This window comes from Sapajus apella, unplaced genomic scaffold, assembly GCF_009761245.1.
Source record: "Sapajus apella isolate SASKATOON/1434 unplaced genomic scaffold, GSC_monkey_1.0 scaffold75, whole genome shotgun sequence".
NCBI classification, from domain to species: domain Eukaryota; kingdom Metazoa; phylum Chordata; class Mammalia; order Primates; family Cebidae; genus Sapajus; species Sapajus apella.
This window is the reverse complement of record NW_022437015.1, coordinates 6,944,045-6,950,896: the sequence shown is the minus strand read 5'-3', so window position 1 is coordinate 6,950,896 and position 6,852 is coordinate 6,944,045. Positions and strand designations below refer to the sequence as shown.

The 6,852-nt window shown below is 37.8% G+C and overlaps 1 pseudogene across 1 annotated transcript; it reads right to left on the bottom strand.

The window, feature by feature from the left end:
• Window positions 1-438: 438 nt before the first annotated feature.
• On the bottom strand, window positions 439-1,409 carry LOC116532274 (annotated as a pseudogene). The gene has a single exon (XR_004260807.1). The product of XR_004260807.1 is annotated as a non-histone chromosomal protein HMG-14 pseudogene (transcript).
• Between the last annotated feature and the right edge of the window lie 5,443 nt (window positions 1,410-6,852).

The window sequence follows — 6,852 nt, the reverse complement described above, 5'->3', positions numbered from 1 at the left end:
TGGCCTTAAAGAGAAGGTAGAGAAAGGGATAGGGGTAGCAAGTTTATTCAAAGGGATAGTAACAGATAACTTCTTAAATCTAGAGAAATATGTCAATATCCAAGTACAAGAAGGCTATAGAACACCAAGCAGATTTAACACTAAGAAGACTACCTCAAGGCATTTAATAATCAAACTTCCAAAGGTCAAAGATAAAGAAAGAATCCTAAAAGCAAGATAAAAGAAACAACATGCAAATAAACTTCAAAAAGTCTGGCATCAGACTTCTTAGTGCAAACTTTACAGGCCAAAACAGAGGGACATGACTTTTTTTTTTCTTTTTTGGTTTCATAATTGAGATTTTATTGGTTGAGGATCAGTACAGACATTTCAATTTGTACACAATTCTTAACATAGTAACAAAAATCTAAAAAGCCATGTATTGTAATTCTTTTTTAAAGTTATACCAGTGACTTTCCACCTTAAAATTTAGATGCAAATTTTCCGTAAGAGGCTATCAAGTGCCTGTATCTTCACATGTTGATAAGCTGTTACATACGTCCCAACAATTCACAACTGAATAGCATGTACACTACATATTCAAATTTTTAATCGTTCACAACACAGTAACAAAGTTATTAGGAAAACAGGACTACCACACCAAAGATGTTACAGAGTGCACACAATTCTGACAGGGAGAGCCATGATCAGAGTGGTTTTCTTTAGGAAACAATTCTACTAAAAAACAACATGAGAATAGAAGTAATTTAAAATGTTCAAGACACTAAATGCAGGACTGACTCCATATTGCCATTTAATATGCTTTGTATTATAGGATATAAAAACTAACCCCCATCTATGGAATGGTAAGCTGACACCCGAGACAGTCAAAGCCTCCCATAATTCAATATCCCACACTATTTTCTGGTTGTACCAAAAAATAAACAACCAGAAAATGATTTCACCTCTTAAAAACAAGCATTTACACTTAAAAAATGGGATGAGGTGGGATTCCCTCCTTCTTAAAAATGTTTCTAGAGCTACTAAAAAACTTGCATTTACACAATAGTTGATAAAAATATTCCCCTGGATTGTACGAGAAGGGAGACAGGGACCACTGTAAGGCATGGTATAATGTATTAATCAGACTTGGCTTCTTTCTCTCCTGCTTCATTAGAGGCTGAACTCTCCTCAGTTTTTGTTTCCCCGTTTTCTGCAGGTAAATCTTCCTTAGTTTCTTGGTTAGCCACTTCAGCCTGTTTTCCCTTTGCTCCCCTTTTCCCCTTTGTTTGCACTTTTTTGTCTGAAGATTTATCCTTCGCTGCTGCCTTTTTCAGCTTCACTTCCACTTTTGCAGGAGGTTTTGCTGACAACCGTGAGGATCTCCTCTTGGTCTCTCCCTTGGTGGAGCTGACCTTCCTTTTAGGCATCCTGGCAGCGGGGAGGCATGTGCCGGGTGCCTGTGGGCCACGGTGCACGGAAAGCCTTTGCGAAGCTCGACTTTTTTTTTTAATGATACTAATGAATTTATTTTACATAGTACAATCATAAATTTTTTCCACTTAACCTTATTACAGCTTCCCATGATCTTAAACCACCTTATAAATATAATTTTCTTACATTTCCTCTACCATTTAGATAATTTTAGGACATGACATTATTTAAGTGCTGAAAGAAAAAAAAAAAACTGTTAGTCTAGAATAGTAAATCCAACAAAATTATTCTTCAGACATAAACAAGAAATATTTTCCCAGACAAAAGCTGAGGAATTTCGTCAACACCAGATCTGTGCCACAAGCAATGATAAAGAAAGGAAATAATGTTAACGAGCAAAAAGAAATCACAAAATTCACTGTTAATAGTAAATACACACAAATACACAGAGTATTATAACACTGTAATTGTGTTGTATGAACTAATTATATGTTGAGTAGAAAGGCTAAAAGATAAACTTACTAAATATATAAACTACAATATCATTTAAAGTCCTAGACAGTACAATAAGTTATAAACAGAAACAACAAAAAGTTAAAATTGTGGGTAATAAGATAAAGTGTAGAGTTTTTATTAGTTTTCTCTTTGCTTGTTTGTTTATGCAGTCTTTGTTAATTTGTCATCAGCTTAACTTAATCACTTATAAGGTATTTGCAAGACTCATCGTAACCTCGAATCAAAAAACATACATCAGATACACAAAAAATAAAAAGTAAGAAATTTAAAGCATACCATCAGAGAAAATTACCTCCACTAAAAGTAAGTCAAGAAAGAAAAGAAGAAAGAGAAGACTACAAAACAACCACTAAACAAATAACAAAATGGCAGGAATAAGTCCTTACTTGTTAATAATAACATTGAATGTAAATGGACTACATTTTCCAATCAAAAGATATATCATGGCTGAATAAATTTTTTTAAAAAGGGCCAATGATCTTATGCCTACAAGAAGCATATGTCACCTATAAAGAAACACAGGCTGGAAAGAAGAGATGGAAAAAGACATTTTACACAAAGGGAAACCAAAAACAAGCAGATGTTGATATACTTACATCAGACAAAATAGATTTTGAAACTAAAACTATAAAAAGAGACAAAAGAAGTCATTATATCATAAGGTGGTCAATCCAGCAACAGGATATCATAACTGAAAATATATATGCATCCAACATTGGAGAACCCAAATACATAAAGCAGATGTTATTTGACCTAAAGAGAGATAGGTTCTAATACAATAATAGATGGAGACTTTAACACCCCACTTTCAGCATTAGACAGATCAACTAGATAGAAAGTCAACAAAGAATCATCAGACTTAATCTGCTTTATAGACCAAAGGGACCTAATAAATATTTAAGTAATATTTTATCCAATGGCTGCAAAATACACATTATTCTCCTCAGCACATGGATTATTCTCAAAGATACAGCACATTTTAGGCCACAAAACAAGTGTTAAAATATTCAAGAGAATTAAAATTATATCAGTCTTCTTTTCTGACCACAATGAAATACAATTAAAAATCAATAATAAGAAGAATATTGGAAACCATACAAATACATGCAAATTAAACAATATGCTATGAATGGCTAGGGAGTCAATGAAGTAATTAAGAATGAAATCAAAACATTTCTTAAAACAAGTGATAATAGAAACATAACATACCAAAGGCTATGGAATACAGCAAAAGCAGTACTAACAGGAAAGTGTATAGCTATAAGTGCCTACAAAATAAAAAAAAAAGAAAAAAAGAAAAAAGAAGAACCTAAAATAAATATAAAGATCTACTTTAAAAAACTAGAAAAGCAAGCAAAACAAACCTGGGGAGGATCCAAGATGGCCAAATAGGAACAGCTCCGGAGTGCAGTTCCCAGCAAGAACAACACAAAGGGTGAGTGCTCACTGCATTTCCAAACAAGTTTTCACTGCCCACAGACCAGGAGATTCCCAGGCTGAAAAGCATCACGAGTTTTCAGCATGGCTGGTGCTGCGGGTTGGCACACAGAAACTCACACAAATCTGGGTGGTCGTTTCAACTGGTGCCTGGAAGCCCTGGGAGACAGGGCCGCCTATTTAACTGAAAGGGAAGGGGTTGAGACAGGGAGCCAGACGAATTGGCTTGGCAGGTACCACCCCCACAAAACAAGCAATCTGAAACATTCTGGAGTGAGTTCCGCAGCAAGCACAGATGGACCCAGGATGGTCCAGCTCAGTGTGGGGAAGGGTGTCTGCTGAAACAGAGGCAGTCTGCCAATACTGAGGCAGTTCACACAGCAGCTGGGCAGAGCCTGTGGCAGCTCAGCAACACCTCTGCTGGCAGACTGTGACTAGACTACTCTGTGTGGGGCAGGGAGTCTCTGAAAAAAGGCAGCAGCATGTCACAAACTTATAAATAAAGCCTACCTTCCTAGGTCAGAGCACCTGGGAAAAGAGGCAGTTATGAGTTCCACTGCAGCGGACTTAAATGTACCTGTCCAGTAGCTCTGCGTGTAGCAATGGAGCTCTCAGCACAGCACTTGAGCTCCTATAAGGGACAGACTGTCTCCTCAAGCAGTGCCCCAACCCCCCTACACCCAAAGAGACACCTCATAAAGGAGAACTCAGGCTGACATCTGGCGGGTACCCTTCAGGGACAAAGATAACAGAAGAAGAAACCAGCAGCAATGCGTACTGTTCTGCAGTCCCTGTGGGTAATCCCCAGGCAAGCAGGGTCTGGACTGGACCTTCAGCAGTCCTTCAGCAGAGGGGCCTGGCTGTTAGAAGGAAAACTAAGAAACAGAAAGAAATAGCTTCAACATCAACAAAAAGGACGTCCACTCAGAGACACCATCTGAGAGTCACCAACTACAAAGACCACAGGTAGATAATGCCACTAAGATGGGAATAAACCAGAGCAAAAAGGATGAAAACACCAAAAACAAGAATGCCTCTCCTCCTCCAAGGCCTCACAACTCCTCACCTGCAAGGGATCAAAGATGGATGGAGAATGAATCCGATGAATTGACAGAAACAGGCTTCAGAAGGTGGGTAATAACAAATTTCTCAGAGCTAAAAAACATGTACTAACCCAATGCAAAGAAACTAAGAACCTAGAAAAAAGGTTAGATGAGATTTTAACTAGAATAAACAGCTTAGAGGAGAATATAAATGACTTGATGGAGCTGAAAACACAGCACGAGAACTTCATGAAGCATACACAAGTTTCAATAGCCAAATTGACCAAGCAGAATAAAGGATATTGGAGATTGAAGATCAACTCAATGAAATAAAATGAGAAGGCAAGAATAGAGAAAAAAGAATGAAAAGACATGAACAAGCCTCCAAGAAATATGGGATTATGTGGAAAGACCTAATCTACGTTTGATAGGTGTTCTTGAATGTGATGGAGAGAATGAATCCAAGCTGGAAAACACTCTTCAGAATGTTATCCAGGAGAACTTCCCCAACCTAGAAAGGCAGGCCACCATATAAGTCCAGGAAATACAGAGAATACCACAGAGATATTCCTCAAGAAGAGGAACCCCAAGGCACATAATCATCAGATTCACCAGGGTTGAAATGAAGGAAAAAGTGTTAAGTGCAGCCAGAGAGAAAGGTCGGGTCACTCACAAAGGGAGGCCCATCAGACTCACAGTGGATCTCTCCATAGAAAGCCTACAAACCAGAAGACAGTGGGGGGGCCAATATTCAACATCCTTAAAGAAAAGAACTTTCAACCTAGAATTTCATATCCCGCCAGACTAAGCTTCATAAATGAAGGAGAAAGAAAATCCTTTATGGACAAGCAATTGCTGAGAGATTTCGTCACCACCAGGCTTGCCTTACGAAAGCTCCTGAAAGAAGCACTAAACAAGGAAAGGAACAGCCAGTACCAGCCATTCCAAAAATGTACCAAATGGTAAAGACAATTGACATAAGGAAAATGATTCAACTAATGGGCAAAACATTCAGCTAGAATCAGAATGACAGGATCAAATTCACACATAACAATATTAACATTAAGGGTAAATGGGCTAAATGCCCCAATCAAAAGACACAGATGGGCAGATTGGATAAGAAGTCCACACTCATAGGTGTGCTGTATTCAGAAAACCCCATCTGAAGTGCAAGGACACACATAGGCTAAAAACAAAGGGATGGAGGAAGATTTATCAAGCAAATGGAGAGCAAAAAATAAAAACGCAGGATTTGCAATCCTAGTCTCTGGCAAAATCGACTTTAAATCAAGAAAGGTCAAAAGAGACAAAGAAGGGCATTACATAATGGTAAAAGGATCAATGCATCAAGAAGAGCTAACGATCCTAAATATATACACACCCAATACAGGAGCACGCAGGTACATAAAGCAAGTTCTTAATGACCTACAAAGAGACTTAGACTTCCACACAATAATAGTGGGAGACTTTAACACTCCACTGTCAATATTAGACAGATCAACGAGAAAGAAAATTAACAAGGATATGCAGGACTTGAACTCAGAACTGGACGAAGAGGACCTAATATACATCTACAGAAATCTCCACCCCAAATCCCCATACATTCTTCTAAGCACCACATCACACCTACTCTAAAATTGACCACATAATTGGAGGTAAATCGCTCCTCAGCAAATGCGAAATAACAGAAATCATAACAGTCTGTCAGGTCACAGTGCAATCAAATTAGAACTCAGGATTAAGAAACTAACTCAGAACCACACAACTTAATTGAAACTGAACAACCTGCTCTTGAATGTCAACTGGATAAACAATGAAATGAAGGCAGAAATAAAGATGTTGTTTGAAACCAATGAGAACGAAGACACAATGTACCAGAATCTCTGGGACATATTTAAAGCAGTGTTTAGAGGGAAATTTATAGCAATCACTGCCCACCAGAGAAGCAAGGAAAGAACTAAAATTGACACTGTATCATCAAAATTGAAAGAGCTAGAGAAGCAAGATCAAAAAAACTTAAAAGCTAGCAGAAGACAAGAAATAACTAAGATGAGAGCAGAACTGAAGGAGATAGAGACACAAAAAAAGTTTCAAAAAAATCAATAAATCCAGCAGCTGGTTTTTTGAAAAGATCAACAAAATAGACAGACTGCCAGCCAGATTAATAAAAAAGGGAGAAGAATCAAATAGATACAATAAAAAAGGATAAAGGGGATATCACCACGGATTCCATAGAAATACGAACTATCATCAGAGATTACAACAAACAACTCTATGCACATAAATCAGTAAGCCTGGAAGAAATGGATAAATTCCTGGACACTTGCACCCTCCCAACCAGGAAGAAGTTGAAACCTTGAACAGACCAATAAGAAGGGCTGATGTTGAGACAGCAATTAATAGCCTACCAAACAAAAAAAGCCCAGGTCCAGATGGGCTTACA